The following is an 18,925-nucleotide window of genomic DNA, read 5'->3' as shown; positions in this document are numbered from 1 at the left end:
TTTTAGTTTGTTGCATGTGTTGAACCAGTTTTGCCAGCACCATTTGTTAAAGAGGCTATCTTTCTTCCAATCTATTTCTTTAGCTCCTTTATCAAAGATTAAGTACGCATAGTTCTGAGGGTTCATTTCTGAGTCTTCAGTTCTGTTCCATTGGTCTTCAGGCCTGTTCTGGTGCCAATACCCAGCTGTTTTTATTACTATAGCTTTATAATACAGCATGAAGTTGGGTATTGTAATTCCTCCAGCACCGTTCTTTCTGCTTAGCATTGTTTTTGCTATTCATGGTCTTTTATTATTCCATATAAATTTCTGGATTGCTTCCTCTATTTCATTAAAAAATTGTGTTGGGATATTAATGAGTATTGCATTGAATATGTAGATAGCCTTTGGCAATATTGCCATTTTGATTATAATAATCCTCCCAATCCATGAGCATAGGAAGTTTATGAATTTCCTTAGTTCTGCCTTAATTTTGTTTTTCATGTTTTTAAAGTTCTCATCATAGAGGTCTTTCACTTCTTTGGTTAAGGTTATTCCTAGGTATTTTATGTTTTTTGAGGCTATTGCAAAAGGAGTTGCTTTCCTGATTTCATCCTTGGAGTACGGATAATTAGCATATAGAAATGCCATTGATTTTTGAGGGTTTATTTTATATCCTGCAACTTTGCAAAGTTTTGGATCAGCTCGAGTAGCTTGGGAGTAGAGTCAATGGGGTTCTTTAGGTATAGGATCATGTCATCTGCGAATAGAGAACGTTTAACTTCATCTTTTCCTATTTGGATCCACTTTAGAATTTTTTCTTGCCTAATTTCTCTAGCTAGGAATTCAAGTACTATGTTGAAGAGCAGGGGAGAGAGTGGACATCCCTGCCTTGTTCCTGATTTTAAAGGGAATGGCTTTAGTTTTTCACCATTTAGAATTATGCTTGCTGTTGGTTTGTCACAGACTGGCTTTATTATATTCAGGAGTGTTCCCTGGAATCCCAGTTTTTCCAGGGCTTTTAGCATAAGTGGGTGCTGGAATTTATCGAATGCCTTTTCCACATCCAGAGATATAACCATGTGGTTCTTTACCTTGCTCCGGTTGATGTGGTGGATTACATTAATTGACTTGCGTATATTGAACCATCTTTGTATCCCTGGGAGGAATCCAGTTTGATCATGGTGTTTGATTTTTTTTTTGATGACCTGTTGAAGTCGATTGGCCAGAATTTTGTTGAGAATTTTTGCATCTATGTTCATCAAGGGAATCGGTCTATAGTTCTCTTTCTGTGATGAGTCCCTGCCTGGTTTGGGGATGAGGGTTATATTGGCATCATAGAATGTGTCTCGTAGTGAATGTTCTCTTTCAAGTTCATTGAAGTGTTTGAGAAATATCGGTGTGAGTTCTGTTTTGAAGGCCTTGTAGACTTCTGCTGTGAATCTGTCTGGACCTGGGCTTTTCTTGGATGGGAGATCACTTATTGCCGTTTCTATTTCAATGCTGGGTATGGGTCTATTCAGAAGGTTCAAATCTTCATGGTTGAGTTTGAGGATATCAATTTTTTCTAGGAAATCATCCATTTCTTCCAGTTCTCAAGTTTGTTGGCATAAAGGTTTGCAAAATAGTCCCTTACTGTGTTCTGAATTTTGGTTGTTTCTGTGGTGATGTTACCTGTTTCATCTCTGATCTTGTTTATGTGGATTTGCTGCTTTTGTTTTTTGGTCAGGTTTGCTAGGGGTCCATCTGTCTTGTTGATTTTTTTCAAAGAGCCAACTCTTTGTTTTGTTGATTCTTTCAATTTTTTTTGTCTCTAATTCATTTAATTATGATTGGATTTTAATTATTTGCTTCTGTCTATTGACTTTGGGTTTGGCTTGTTCTTCTCTTTTGAGGAGATTAAGGTGCTTCCTTAAGTTGTTGAGTTTCTCCAGTTTGTTGATGTAGGTACTCAGATATAAATTTCCCTCTGAGTACTGCCTTTGCTGTGTCCCAAAGGATCTGGTACTTTGTGTACTCATCTTGGTTGAATTCCATAAACATTTGAATTTCTTTTCTAATTTCTTCAATGACCCACTGGTGGTTCAGCAGCATGCTGTTTAGTCTCCATGTATTGTAGGATATTGAGGTGGCTGTTTGAGTTGCGCTCTAATTTTATTCCATTGTGGTCTGAGAGAATGCATTGAATGGTTTTGATGCTTCTGAATTTGTACAGCTTTTCTTTGTGCCCTAAGATGTGTTCTAGTTTGGATAATGTTCCGTGAGCTGCCGAAAAGAATGTGTATTCAGTTGTTGCTGGATGGAATATTCTGTAGATGTCGGTTAATTCTAGTTGGTCTATGCATTTGTTTAGTTCTGTGATTTCTTTATTCAGTTTTTAGCGTATTGATATGTCTAGAGGTGATAGCGGAGTGTTAAAGTCCCCAGCTATCAATGTGTTTGGGTCTATGAGTGTTTTTAGAGTCAGTAGAGTTTGTTTGATGAAGTTGGGTGCTCCTGCATTTGGTGTGTAGATATTTAGGATGGTTATATCTTCCTGTAGGAGAGATCCCTTTATTAGTATGTAGTAACCTTCTTTGTCTCTTCTTACCGTTTTTAATTTGAAGTCAATTTTATCTGGTACTAGGATTGCAACACCAGCCTGCTTATGGGAGCCATTTGCTTGACCGAATTTTATTCCAATCTTTCACTTTTTAAAAGATGTTTACTTTTGCTGCATAGATGTGTCTCTTGGAGGCACACACAGCTTATTCCTGCTCTAAATGCTGCATTTCAGTTCACACTAAAAAAGCACAAAACATTTAGCCAGGCCCTGGAGGTGTAAGACTGTAATCCTAGCTACTCAGGAGGTTGAGGTTTAAGGATCACACCTCAAAGGTCAAGAAAGGTGCTAAGTCTCTTGTCTCCCATTAACCTCCACAAATACAGAAGTTGTACTGTGATTCAAGTGATAGAGTGCTATCCTTGAACAATAGAAAAGAACAGAAAAGAAAAAAAAATCAGACAGTACTCAGTCCCTGACATTAAGCCACAGGACCAGCAAAATAAATAGACAAATAAATAAATAAATATGTAAACAAATATAAATAAGTAGCACCAGGCATAAAAAAATAGCAAATGTTAAGTGTATTAGGGGAGAGAGAGTGTGACATTTCAGTAAGCATAGAATATACCCCATTCACCTCATTCCAGTGTCCCTCTCCCTCCCTCCTCTCAGAAACAATTTAAGAAGGTTTCATTGTTCTAGTCTCATATATGCATATAAAGGCCTTAACTATAGTCAACCATCTTCTTATTTGTGACTTTTTTATCAATGATATTTGTTCATGAATACATTTTCAGGCTATGTTACTGATTTTATCAAATATGACACTAATAGAAAGCTCAAAAAACAAATAAAAATTATCCACATGAAACAGACAAAATCTAAACCTTAAACTGACTAAAACAATTCTCATGATCTAACAACACTAACCACAGGAAGTACTTGTTTCTATTTATGCCTTTCCTATAGAAAATACTGGCAAAGGGTCTTCACCCCTTTGATGTATGGAGGTGGACATGAAGTTCTAACTTCATTGCATTTAACAATGCATTAAGTATATGCACATGACTCTCTGCTTCACTAAGGTCAGCTATGAAGAGCATGTATTCTTCATTATGGTTCTGTGGAGGTGTCATAAATGTATGTCTGGCTCTTAAGTGCCTTATAAAATGTGACCACTACAGTCCAAAACATCACACGTGCTTCAAGCAGAATGAATAAGAAAAAATAAATTAATGAATACTTACAAATAGAGGTAAAATAACTTGCCTATACAAAAGAAGACAAATATTGCCATTTCCATTTCTGTGCCTACAAATCTGCAATTTAACACACTGGGTGGTGGCATGTAAGAGGTTCTGAATGAATTGACTGAAGTATAGTAGACTCTATGGAGAGTTCACATAGTATAATTCTTTAGAAAGACTAAGTCAAAGCACATTAAAATGAATACCAAGAAATGGGGGGTCGGACTAAGGACATAGTATTAGACAAATGAAGAGGGAGTGGGTAGGAGGATAAAGTCAAGAATACATGTGTATACCACAGAATTGAAAAAATAAGGGAAGCAGTGGATTGAAGGAGGACTGAAGATGTTGAAAGGATGAAACAGATTAAGATACATTATATACATAAACTGCTTTGTTAAATGACAAAAACTATTCAACATATACCCTAAAAAATTAAGTACGGGAAAGTGGGTTGGGGGTAGGTTGGTTACAATTGATCAATATACATTGTATTCAGAAATTGCTTAATTGAATGGCAATTTCTCTGAAAAATTACTTAAAGATAATAACAATATTCAAAATTGATGATTAATAATGCTCAGGGCCCATCTACTTTCCACTTATTAAGGAGAATTACCAAGAAAAACCTAGTGGGAAAATAATCTATGCTCACAAGTCACCCATAGCCAGCCAAAAATATGACTACTCGTAATATGGAAGAAAGATAGTGTAGTAGCCTTATCCACAATGTTGCTTTGCATACAATTAGAAGTTCCCCATTACTCCTTTCCCTGCAGTTCCCATCTCACTATGTAAATTATAATTCTAGGTTTTCCTTAGATGGGACTAAAAAGACCAAAATGGTAAAATGATGGTTTCTATGAATGTTCATATAAAATACCTCAGCTGTGTTTGTACAGTGCAAAGCACCTCTGTGCAAATTCTTCTCGTGGGCTAAAGATGGGACTAGTCCTCTGGTCATACCATGCTATGTATGCTTCCCTTCTTTGTTCATTAAATATGTATATGTTGTTCAATTTTCAGGTAGAAAGTTAAATCATACCTCATCTAGTTAAAGGGTACAAGATGGATAATAGGATTGAAAATCAAATAGTAGTTAACGATTCATTCTAAACCATTCAATGGCCAGGGAAGCACACAATGACATTTTTAGGGTCCTTTGCCCTAGATTCACTCATCTATATAACTTCTTCTTTGCAAAGGATATTATATAACTAAATATTTTTCAAGGAGAATATGATGTCCAGGCAACTGAAATAACAATCGATTAAAATACACTACTTTCTTATATCAAATAAATAGCAATATACCCTCATAGCTTCTACTCAGAAGAATGTGTGACAGTGAGTCACTAGAACTCAAAATTATACCTATCTACAACTAACACTGTGTCAAACTCACTTAGCCCCCTGGGCAAGTTAGGTAAGCTCTCTGGGGTCTCTTTTCCTGTCTATTCAATCAAGGGGTTGAAAAAGTTTTCCTAAGACTTTTTCCACTATCACATTCCATGCAAACATGGATTTTTTTTGTCACTTCCAATCAAAAATAACTTTCTTCAAGAATCAATCCCTTCACCTTTAGAACTTGGCTTCACTTTAGAGGTCTTAGGTTTCTCGTTGTACCTCACACTCTCACTATTCCCAAATACTTATTTTCCTTTCATACTTAAAGTCAGCAATGGTTCTATTTTTAGAAATTCCCCAAAGACAGAGTTTCTTCCTTGGCTCATTACCTTCGAGAGTTGGCTCACTGAAGCCTGCTGTGTCTCACTCTCCCTGCCCACCTTCTGCTGCTAACTGTCACCCTGGTCAACAAGGGTCTATCACCTCTGTCAAATGCGGGAATTACAATGGGTTTTCTCTTGCTGAAAGCTGACTGAGGTTTGAGTCCCTAGGGCTTGAGATTATTCAGAACTGACTAGACAAGAAAAAGGCATCCTAATCAACTGTGAAAAATACTCTCTCTCTTACACACACACACACACAAACACACACACACACATACACACACACACGGGGATGATGGCTCCATCTTCATTTCTATGTCTTTTTTATTAATTTTTTTTTTTTGGCCAGTCCTGGGGCTTGGACTCAGGGCCTGAGCACTGTCCCTGGCTTCTTCTTGCTCAAGGCTAGCACTCTGCCACTTGAGCCACAGCGCCCCTTCCTGCCATTTTCTGTATATGTGGTGCTGGGGAATCGAACCCAGGACCTCATGTATACGAGGCAAGCACTCTTGCCGCTAGGCCATATCCCCAGCCCCTGTATTAATTTTTTTGATAAATGAAAGTGATATTTTCCTTTAGGTTTAGGGACTCATGGTACTTGCTTATACAAAATTAAATCAATCAGATGTCTATGTTCTAAAGCATTTTCCCCTCAGAACTATGTAGTTGCAGCCCTGGCAATTTCCACGTGGAATCCTAGAAGACAGCAATTAGTAAAACTAAAAATAGGTTAGAAATAAAGGATTAAAGGCAAGTGATTGTGGCATACATTTGGGAATCTCTTCAGTAGTAGATAAGCAGATAGAAGATAAAACATACTTTGCCAAGCTCCATCACTTTAGTGCACATTCAAACCATGCAAAAACAACAGACAAGGTCGCAAATGGATACACATTATTTCTCATAAGGAACACCCATTCATTGTTAGCTATCATCTCTGATTTCTAAGACTCCCAAAGATAATAGTTCTTTCCAACCTGTACATTCGAGGTGGGGATTGTTCCTAGGAGTTTTAATCTTGATTTGATTGTCCAAAGACATGCCTTTTTGCTGGCAGAGGATGTCAAGAAAAAGCGTTAAATATCCCCAACTATCTCAGAAACAAAACAACCTTCAAATTTGAAATTTTAAATATTTTCAAATTCATTTTTCTAGGTAGAAATGCAAGTCCATGAAAGTCTCTTTGGAAGAAAATTGATTAGCAGTGTTGGATTCTCATCTGTTCTTGCCTGTGATGTACCCTGTAGGACTGGCTTTGTTGCCGTTGTCTAGAGACTTGGACTGAATTTACCTCATTGGTAATCTTTGCTACTTCAGAAGAGAACTCCTTTGACAGGATTTCTCATGGCAAAATCAAAACCTAGTTTTCACTGCTAAGGTTCATGCTGAATCAGAAAACATGGTGGCAGAAAAGCGAGACAATTTGAACACTAAGCCCTATACATTCCCTTCTTATTTCTTGTTATTTATCTTTTTTTTAAAAAAATGAATGACTTCTACTTATCTTAAGCTTGTCAATTCTTTATTTTTTATAAGTCATTGCTTTGGAAAGCCAAACAATTTTGCAGACTTTAATATAACTGAGTACCATCAACTACAAATATCATCTTTTGAAAAGAGAATTTATACATTTCATGTCTTTTTTTTTTTTATCTGTGTTGAACCGCAAAGGGTGGAAAATTGAATCATATGCTACTATCCGGTCAACAAATGTGCCCACACTAGCAATGCTTTATGATGACTTTTCAGAGCTGCAGCAAGTCCAATCCATGATTAAATACAAATTGTAACCTTCTTGCTTCACACAGAAAATGAGATTTGTACCGTGGACATTTTTCTGAAATGTTGTACCCAGCAGAAAGTCTCATCTTGCCATCTAGTTTTCCTTTCTACCATTTCTATTTGCATTCTATTAGCATAATGCTGAAAAATGGAAACAATCCAATGTTTTTTTCATAACTGAGCAAAGAGAGAAATGGAATATCTAGCACTCCTTTCAACTGTCTATTATGTAAGGATATGGGCAGTACTCCACATTAAATGATTACAAATTGATTTTTCTTGAGTTTATAGTCTTTCCATATTCCCTTGTTCTAATGACCCACATTATATAAGAAACAAAACATTCTGAAATGTGTATCATCATTATCTATGGGATTTTGTGCCACTGGAAAGTGTGTACAACTCATCTAATTTTAATTGCTAACGTTTTATGTGGCTATATTTACTTGCTACCATTCTCATTGCAGAGAGATTAATACTCCTAGCCAGAACCAAATTCATTGAAATAATTGCCACATCTTGATGTGAGAATGATTGTTTCAGGAAAAAAAAATCATGCTTAAACAGTTTGTGTAAATCATAACATATCAACCCTTTGCAAGTAAACATTTCCTCTTCACTCTCTAAAGTTGTTTTTATTTTTAAAAATTAAGTGCATTTACATCAGTTCAAAAGATTGAGACATCTAAATTTTTGTATTAGGAGTCTATAAACTGAGTCACATTCCCTTGAAGTTTGAGATAAGTGAATGCTCAAAAATTCCCTGTGGGTGCTGACATTGTAGTAGGGTCCAAAGTGTACCCTGTTCATTGAGCCCATGTGTATTTTTAAATTTTTTTGCTCCAAAATGCACATTCGATTTAAATGTGTCAGTGATACACTATGTGCTCTGATTGAAGTGCTGGTGCTGATAGTTGTTAATTTATGAGAAATGAAAAAAAAAAAACGAAGTAAAAAATAAAAAGGAATAAACTGTCTGTGCATTTCCCACACTGCTGACCTGAGATCAGTGCTTCTGTAGTGAGACACTTCCATCATGAATATATTTACTTTCTGAAATAGCCCCACAAGGCTCTAACACAAGCGACTTAACGGAGACTCTGTAGAGGCGCCAAAGCCACAGCTCATCTCAGAATACTTGGTTTAGCAGAGTAGCTGCAATTCGTGTTCTGTCTTTGTGTTTCCTAGGGGCATGCATTAGGGTGCAGAGAGATGCTGACCAGTCGCCTTGCCCAAACAACACAAAATGAAGCTCTAAGGAGGAGTACTAGTCACTCAGCCTTCTGGAATTGGAGTGCCCGAGAAACAGGGCACAGGAATAATTATGTGTGAAAGGCTATGTTCTGAATGCTACAGCTTGGTGAGACAGTTTATGTCTTGATTTAAAAGATCTGGAGGGGAATGTGATAACTAAAATTCCTCTATTCAGAAGCTAAGGTGAAGGAATTATTACCTGAAAGTAAAGAATTTTGCATATATTGTGTCAAGGGTAGGGCTGAGTTGCACATACTGTGTCTAAACAAGGGGAGAAACTGTGTTCCCAGCATACCTAGGCATTCCTACATTAGCACCCCTCTCCTCCTCTCTTTTCATCAGTCCTTAATGCAAACCACAGAATCTGAACAAAAGAAGGCTGACAAAGAGAGCACAGACTGGTTTATACAAGACATCATCTGGAATATTTATATTCACCAGTGCTTGTGTTCTGTGCAGGACTCCAGATTGAATATTGTCATTCTTGTTCCTGGCCTTACCTTGGGCTGGTTTCCTGTGGTTAACAGAGTCATTCTAAACAGAATCAATTGTTTTCCTACTCACAATATCTTTCTAGTCCAGCAGCAACTTCTAAATAAGACACCAGATTATAGTCTTTGAAATTCAGTCATGTTTGAATACTATACCACCCTCAAGCCTCCTCCACCGGAACTGCCTAACCGAAGTCTCAACAGAAGAAAGCAGACTGACTAGATGTGTGGAAGTGGTTGAGGGTAGCTTCATCAAAGGCAGAGCCAAAGCACAGGATTTAGGTACAAAGGACATGTCCTGAGAAGAAGGGAAAATATGCTTTCAGATACAGTCCCACCTGTGCAGGTGTCTCCTTTTGAGCTTTCATGAAAAAATAGTATATTCTATATGGAGAAAAGGGATGAGTGTTCCTCCCTGCTCTGGGATTAGTTATTGGATGTCGTCTACCTTGGATTTGAGGAGCTAGGGAAGGTAATCAATGCTTAGCTTCTTCTGCTTTTCCATGAGAGTGAATAAATCACTAGACTGAAAACTTCCAAAGCTACTGCTAATGAGAAAGGGCACATATGGCAAGCAAGTGATGTGTCCATACATCCGTAGTAAAATGATGACATGTTTGTGATGTTGTAACTCAATTCAAGTGTTAACTGTTCAATTTTTTTAAATGAAATTGTTTTTGTGAGTCTGAACATTATAGATAATAGAGTTTTCTAGTTTTTATTACAGTTATTTTGGTCTAATTTTAATTTCTGAGAGGATCTGAAGTATTTTTCATTTTCAGTAGTAAGGATTGAACCAAGGGCTTTGTACATGCTAGCAAGCACTCTGCCACTCCAACTCTGTCTCTAGTCCTCTTTGTTTTTAGCTTATATTTCAGATAGTGTCTCGAGCTCATATCTATCTTCAGACAGTCATCTCTTAACATCTGTATCTTTATTAGCTAGGATTATACATATGCACTCCACGCCTAAGTCCTTATCTGGAACCTTAAAGTAACAAAGTAAATTTCCCTAAGTCGCACAGGATAGATCTGGGTCAATGTACTGAATGGGTTAAAATAAAATTCTCAATTCATGATGCTTAACATCCCCCGGACAACCCTAAAGTAACTATGGCTATCATTTAAAATCTTGAATGACAGTGACGTCCGTATATCAGAAACATAGAATCTTCAGATTAACTCCAGCATTCTGTTTTTGTGTCTCAGTCATATAAAGATAGCAAGAAATCAGAGGACATTCACCAAAAAAAACCCAGTGGATTTTAAGTGTTTTTAAAGGTGATACCAATATCTTTTCTCTCTTATTTACTATTTTGATTACATTATACACTATTTAATCCATATTTGTTTTAAAAATCAGAATATTAAGTAGTCTACCTCTAAACTGCTTTTTATCAGCAAAAATAATCACTTCAATTATATTAGATACTGATAGACAAAGAAACAGACAAGATGGATCTATGTGCAAAAAAGGAGGCCTTGGAATAACCATAGAGAATAAAATCTGCACTGACATGGGTACCATAGCTCTTCAAGGACACTGGTGAATATAAGTCACATAATACAAACTAAAATGAGACATGTCCAGCTAAAATCCTCAGTATGAATACAGTAGCCAGAATTGTCACTTGCTCTTTTGTGTATCACAAACATCAAGAGAAATTTTAAGGTGAAGCCTTTAGATGCAAATCATTATTTTTTTCCTTGTGCATGGGTCAAAGAGTAACAATATCCTAAAACAATAATTCCAAGGAACAATATCACAAACACACCTTGTCTGTTAGATGCTCATTGTCTTTCAGAGACCAAGGATTGAACATCAGATTCAGAAATTGACTGTGATGCTGTGGCTTGTATAAACAAGCATCTCTGTCTGGGCTAGAAGTGACCTAACAGCAGACATGTGGAGTTATGTGTCCTTGTATCCTGTATTGTTCAAGATACTTATAATTGCAGGAAGTAACCACTCAATCCGCAAAAAGAGGAGCTCTCGATCCATTGACTGAGAAATCTTGAGTCCCTACAAAGAAAAGCAGTGCTGTATTGAAAAGTTCAATGGCATCTTTGGAATATAATTTTCCCCCTTGATTCTGATGATCCTTGTTTACTTACTAACTTCAGTGGAATAGCCCACACAGGAAAATGAGTATCTCCAGCCAGCCTCTGTCAACAACCCTGCTTTAGGAAACTCTGGAGAAATGATGCAGTTTTCCTCTGGTGTGTTGCAGTTGTTGCAAGGAAAAAAGTAATCTATGTTGCATGTGTTGGAGCATATTAAATCCAAAGGCCCTCTGAGAGCCCTATCTTTAATTTCAGAATAGCTAGGGGAAAAAAAGGTGGCCTTTAAAATAACAATGGAATGATATTCAGGGTTAACTTTAGGTAAGACTGAGAAGGGGAGAGGAGTGTTACTACATGGCTCTTGTATTTGACAGCGAGGTTGAAAGAATATGAAAAGAAAGATGAAAACCTCAAACTAAGACTATCACTGTCAGTTTATGCAGTCCTTGGGCCAGATATTGAAAACAGAATCAAACTGTCTTATATTACAAAAGAGTATCTTTCAAAATAAAACAAAATAAATATAAGAGGTATTCTGATTCTAGTAAAAAGATTTCCCCAAGCTATAATCTTCATATTTCTGTGTACTTATTCACACAAAGACGCCTATGTCCATAGTCACACACACACACACACACACACACACACACACACACACACTGCACATCTGTGCCTCGACACAGGATTTTTATATTTTCAAGGGGGGTGAGCATGTTTGCTTTCAATAATGTAGACCAACTCTACAATACACTGTGCATGGCTTATTTTTACATAAAGCAAGATGAGAATTTTCAAAGGTACTAGACAGAAATTTATTGAAATCTGTGGAAGGTGTCCAGAGTGATGCACTTAATGGTTTCACACTGAGATATTTAAAAATATCAGACAATAATGTTTTGGTTATGAATTTGAATGCAGAGATTGAATTAGAATAGGGAAAGAATTATGGGAAACTTTAACTAAGTTTTAAAACAGACCTCCATATTAGCTTCTCCTCTTACAAATATAAATGACACCTGAAAACTCATCTTAACTCTTACTGGATATTGCTTGTCTAGCAGTAAAACAGTGGTAATAAAACCTAATGGAATTGTTATCAACAAAGTTGAGTAATAGTAAAAGTAAAATATTATTTATATTTTGTATGCATGGATTATTAATTTTTATTTACCTCAAATTTTGGAGTAAAGTATCACATCCTCTCTACCTTTACTTTTTATCTTAAACAGTTCGATGTTATTAGTGTATATTTATAAATATATTCTCTATCATTACTCTTTTTCTGGAGATAAGTGAAGCATATTAACAGAGAAAGAAAGAGTTGCATAGATAGACATGAGGAAAGAAAGAATAGAGCCAAATGGGTGATCATGATGCCTTTAGGATACCTGAAGTTGTAAATGTTATTCAACATTAGTATTATTTCCAGTAAATGCCCTTGGAATATGGAAAAATGCAAATCATCCTCACAGATATATCCAGTCATAAAATGTCACTTCTAAAAGAATCCTTAATAAAACTGGCAAACGGCAGGGGAAAGTCACAGCATATCTCTGGGTGGCTTCTATTTCTTATGGTAGACCTCTTTAGTTTCCTTCCTACATAAGTTCTGCTCCCCCACCCAGTGTGTCAGACCACAGCATCCCTCCTACAGACATCAATCTACAATCTCAAACTAATCCACCTTCTAGTTAGTTCTGATGAAAATCCCAATACCCAGAGAGAAAATCAATTACCCAGGGTAAAAGCAGAGACGGGGTTACACTAAGAGCTTTCTGATTCCTGGTCCTAAGATGAGGTTTTAAAGCAATTAGAAAAAACTAAATGAATGTTACTAACCAAAGGGAATATGGAAATTTCAGACTGTAGTTTCTTCTGGAAAGATCCTAGACAGTTGTTATATTAACCTACCAAGGGTGTAAATATCTACGCTTATGTGAGAAATAACTAAATCAAAGGCAAGAGACAGGTTGTATATAAACCATGTTGGAAAAAAATGTTCAGCTACGATTCATCTTTGAGAAAATTAGGCTCATATTTTAAAACTGATAGGTTTTAAGACTGATATTTTAACTGACAGTTTTTCTGATAAACAAGAAATGGGGTTTAATTATGGAATAGAGTAAAAACATGGTTTGCCTTGATGATAGGTCCAACTCAATAATTGCTTAGAAACAATAACAATGCTTGCCAATTTAAATCTCTCTTAGATACAGGAAAATATGGGGGATTCCCATATAGCTTATATTCATTTGACAATATTTTAACTGTTAGCATATTCACATTTTACAAATTGCTAAGTATTGGGTTACAAAAATGACTCAATAAGTCAATAACTAATGGATGAGTCCTGGGAAGAGCACTTATTTCTTAACCTATGCTTTCCTTAGCAAGTCAGAAACACAGATTGTCCTATTTTGTTATTGTGAATTGCTTAAAACGTTTTTAATTTGTGGGCATTTATTTTCCATATATTTGGCTTTTTAAATTCTAAAAAAAGGAGAAAGGAGACGATGCACAAAGCTCTACACCTCTTAGAAATATATCTAAGCGATACAAAAATCTTCAGTTGAAAAAAGAATTAAAAATATCCACATCTGTCCTAACAACATAATAAAATTTTCATACTTTATGTCCTGTTCATAAGTGTCATTGTAGATATATTTTTAGGCTATTTTAATTTGTAGAGTTTCTCTTCACATGCATTCAGTCAACTGTTTTGTGTTTGCAGGTAAATCAATCACATTTGTGAATGTTATGTAGCTCTACCTCCATTATACAGTTTTAAAATATCTTAGATCTAGGGGATGGGAACGTGGCTTAGCAGTAGAGCGCTTACCTAGCATGCATGAAGCCCTGGGTTAGATTCCTCAGCACCACATAAACAGAAAAAGCCAGAAGTGGCGCTGTGGCTCAAGTGGTATAGTGCTAGCCTTAAGCAAAAGGAAGCCAGGGACAGTGCTCAGGCCCTGAGTTCAAACCCCACGACTGGCAAAAAAAAAAAAAAAAAATATATATATATATATATATATATATATATATATCTTAGATCTAGAACTCAAAGTAGAGCTCAAGTGATAAAGCACAAGCTATAAGAAAAGAAACAAAACAAAGAACAAAGAAAAGATAGTCTTAGCTTTTATTCTGCACATGGGGTAATAATGCTTCTACTAATGAATGTGTATATATATATTTATATACATATATTCTTATTATAAACAATGACAAAGTAGAATGCAGTTCTTTGCTCATAAATGAAGCACAGAACACATGAATTTCTTTTGGATATTACCTGTGGTTCTTAATGTCAGTGAGAGAAATTAAATCAACAGAGATTGAGAAAAAAAATCACTATGCAAATTAAATATATGAGCTTTCCAGTGAGACAAAATATGTCTTCCCATCAACCCCCCCATTCATTTCTTGCTGTGCTCACATTAACTATTAAAATTACCTACAACTCCACCTCCTTCCTCCATAGTGAATATGCATAGGGTAACTATGGCGTATCTTTTGTCTAATAGGTAATCCACCACTCTATTCAAATATTACCAAATCAATTTGTGCAAGTTTATCTCCACAGAAATGTTATTTCCTTTAAGCAGGCTTCAATGGACTCCTTTTAGAAGGTCGAATAATGCATTAAATGTTCTCATGCCATCTTTTGTTTCCTCCAAGCATTTCTCAGACTGGATATCTTTATTTATTTGAATATATACTAAAATCTCTCTGCCATCTCCAAGAGTTTCAACTCAATGAACTCACTAGTTCCTCTTTCATATAATTCTCAATGTCTAGCACTTAAATTTCCAGCCAGAGATTATTACTATGAAAAGAAGCTAATAAACTCCACATATTTATATTTAAGCTTTCCATACTTAGAATAGAGTGGGTTTAATCTGTTTATTTGTATTAAATTATTTATAATTAAATCTTCTCTATTACACTTTCAGAGAAGGAAGAAGGTACTATCTCTTATTATTTCCCAAAAATATCAGAGGAAAAAGTCAGGCAGGAACACAACTCATGGAAACTGAGTTTTCATTTAACTGGCAGGCTGATCAGCCACAGGTATTTGTGAATGCAGACATTGCTCTGATGTCTAACTTGCAAATGTGTGAAAATCCCATGCTCACTCACTGGAAAACATCTCCCAAGCCCATCTCATTACAGCAGAGATGTATGGTAGGGCATCAACAGAAGTGAGACGCATTGGGATAACAGCAACCACTTAGTTTCCTGACAAATAAATAGGTCTACGGCCTGTAGAAAAGGAAGAAGTTTCCTACTGTCAAAAAGCTAAATTACCTTCTTAAAATATGAGAAAGCAATTCAAACACTATGCTCTGCATTTTCAGACTGAAGAAAGACAAGGAAATGCTGCTGAATCCAAAAGGCAAAGAATAAAATTATATAGCTCAGATAATTACTCTGACTCCATTTCAGCCTGTTGATAATATCTACTTAAATCCATCTTACATCTGAAGTTGACAAGCACTGTTGCTCTTGGAAAATGAAATACTTCTAGATAGTGCAGATTTTATCTGTCAATGTACACTAATGGTTCTGTCTGAATATTGCTGTATTATTTGCTAAATTGGGAGGCACAAGTTACGTTTCATTATTACTCCCTGGACTATTGGATAAATGGTGGTGCACTGAAAATATTTAACTCTGTCAGTTTTTCATCATTTGACTAGTTATAAGCAGTTTCTTTGATTAAATCAGATCCAATGGGATTTGTGCCTATCAGATTTTTATTTGGCTTTTCGAATCTTTATTTAAATAGTATTTCTGTGTATATGACAAAATGTTAGTTGGATGTACATGTGGAAGCCATTTACATTGAATTAAAAAATTATCAAGGTGAAAGGAATATTTCATCTTGCATTTGTACAATAATATGTACACTTTACCATAACATCCCCAAATATTGTCAATGACAGATAGAATTAAACTTGATTCTGTTTCTATAGATCCATTGAGCTTGTCTGTGCCTCAGTGGTAAGTCATGCTTATACTATATGCAAATTTGCCTGTGTAATGCAAGGGCTATTTTTTAAATAGCCCTTTTAAATGATACCCTTCTGGAGATGTCCCTAGCTTCCCACAGGCATAACTTGGTGGTCTCCGAACTCATACTGTTTCTCCTCTGCTATAGTTTGAATCTGGAGTGGGATCCAATGGCTGTCTTAAAGGTCAGTCCTCCATTTGACATGACTGGTAGGTGGTAGAATGAATGCCTGACTTGAATCACCGAGAACGGGCCCTCAAGAGCACTGGAGTTAGTCTCTCACTCTGGGTTCCTAGACATCCAAGGTTAAGCAGCCTGTTTTGTCCTTCATCACCCATTGTAACCCTCTATCCACCCACAGGCCCCTAATTGATGTGTCGTATCCAACATGGATTGACAACCTCAAACCAGTGAACAGAAAGGAAACTTTTTCTTTTTAGTTGCTTTCTCTCAGACATTTCTTTATTAATCTTACTAGCATGATTGTTTATTTATTGATCTTAACCAATAGTGCAATATATCTTTTAAGACAGTTGTGGTTGGCTGTCTTTTCTCCAAAGATGAAAATATATGAGTCTGTGACTGCTTATCTGTAGAATTCTGGATTGGATTAAAGAGTATGGATAAGATTCAAGTTAATTTGAATTTCCCTTCATTCCCCTTCTAGGATCATACAAACAAAGGTAAATTTCTGTAGCTCTCTCAGTGTTCCACACCAAAGCAAATACAGTAAGTATATGGCTACAATAACTTCAAAGAGTTCATCTGAACCTAGATTGTCCTGAATCTTCCTATGATGTCCAAGATGTTTACTGCTTTAATTCAGTATTTCCCAGGATCTTCTACCTTCAAAAAGAGTAAAATCAATGTTCTTTAGGGGCTGGGGATATGGCCTAGTGGCAAGAGTGCTTGCCTCATAAACATGAGGCCCTGGGTTCAATTCTCCAGCACCACATATAAGAAAGCGAAGTGGCGCTGTGGCTCAAGTGGCAGAGTGCTAGCCTTGAGCAAAAAGAAGCCAGGGACAGTGCTCAGCCCCTGAGTCCAAGCCCCAGGACTGGCAAAAAAAAATGTTCTTTTTTTTTTTTTTTTTTTTTTTTTTGGCCAGTCCTGGGCCTTGGACTCAGGGCCTGAGCACTGTCCCTGGCTTCTTCCCGCTCAAGGCTAGCACTCTGCCACTTGAGCCACAGCGCCGCTTCTGGCCGTTTTCTGTATATGTGGTGCTGGGGAATCGAACCTAGGGCCTCGTGTATCCGAGGCAGGCACTCTTGCCACTAGGCTATATCCCCAGCCCAAAAAAAATGTTCTTTAGAATCATATTTGTCTTAAAAACGATAGTAAACAATAGACAATTAAAATCAGATGACTTTTTATGTTATGTCTTTTGGTTCATTCTTTAAAATGAGCAATATCTAGAGTACTTCAAAAAAGAGACATAAATTCACTGATGACTTGACAATTGTATTACAATGTGAGGTTAAATTGAAAAGTAAACTACAAGGATGTATGAAGTAGCCGTGTTCTCTCCAAAAGAAGGCTGTACATACAGACAAGTTTGTAGACTGTAATAGCTAAGGTTCTATATCCAAAATGCATTTGCTTGGACCAGGTATTTAATAAAGCCAGAAAGTTACTTACTAACTAGATATTACTAACAAGAGAAAATTACTTCAACTTCAATGCATTATTGATAAAGACAAAATAAATAAATACTTGAAATACCTAGATCTGAAGATAGAATTAGAAAATTTATGTAAAATGTCAGGAACAGAATATACAGGGAAAGAATCCTCACAAGTACTAGACATTTTACAATTCAAATATTCAGCCTAAAACATAATAAGCATCTGGGGATGCCAATAGTTTTTGTCTGCAACACTAGTCCTTATAGTTTTTTTTTGTATTGTTTTGTTTCCTTCTGTTTTTCTGTAAGTTCTCTAATAAATAGTATGAATTTTCCAAACACAGCAAAATCCATTACAGATTGATCCCTTAATTGTCTGTTATTCTACCTCCACCAAATAACCTGAAGAGTTTTCATTGACTATTATCACAACCATGGTTATTCATGGAAAAATTATGAATGGCACTATAATAGTGTCATTTAAATAAAATTCAAGGTCATGTGATTGCATTCCAGTGGGACTTGTCAAAAAAAATCTGTCAAAATTTGACTTGACAAGCATTAAGTAACTCCTAGATTTTATTTAGTAGCTACTGGGTACATGAATGAGTCAGTAAACTGAGCAATTCACCATACCAGGTTACAGGCAGACAATATCTATATTTAGGCCAATATTATTTTACTAAGACACGTATTTTAACACATTTACCATCTCCAGAGAATACAGATCAGGTTTAGCTCTGGAAACGAACAGTTTCTTGCAGTATAAATTCATCAAAAAGATGTTCAAGAGTATTATTGGATATGTTCTTGGTGAATGAAACATGAAGAGCACATTAGCTCAATACAAAGTTTTGCTCAAATAAGCAAGAAATCTACAATGTTGATCATTACACGTGTGTGTGTGTGTGTGTGTGTGTGTGCTCTCCCTTAGCTTTTCCACATACAGCCAGCACTGTACAAAGTGAGGCACACAAACACTGCTGACTGTTTTATGGTTAATTCGAGATAGCGTTCTCAAGGACTTTTGCTGCCATGGCTGCCTTCAAAGTGTGATCCTCAGCTCTCATCCTGCGGAGTAGCTAGTATCACAGACACGAGCCTCTAAGACCTGGCTAGACTGCTATTTACTTATCTTGTACTTTTAAAATAAAACTCTATTCTTTTTTTTTTTATTCTTTTTTTTTCATATGTCCA

Source organism: Perognathus longimembris, chromosome 10 (assembly GCF_023159225.1).
Source record: "Perognathus longimembris pacificus isolate PPM17 chromosome 10, ASM2315922v1, whole genome shotgun sequence".
NCBI lineage: Eukaryota > Metazoa > Chordata > Mammalia > Rodentia > Heteromyidae > Perognathus > Perognathus longimembris.
This window is presented reverse-complemented; position numbering follows the sequence as displayed.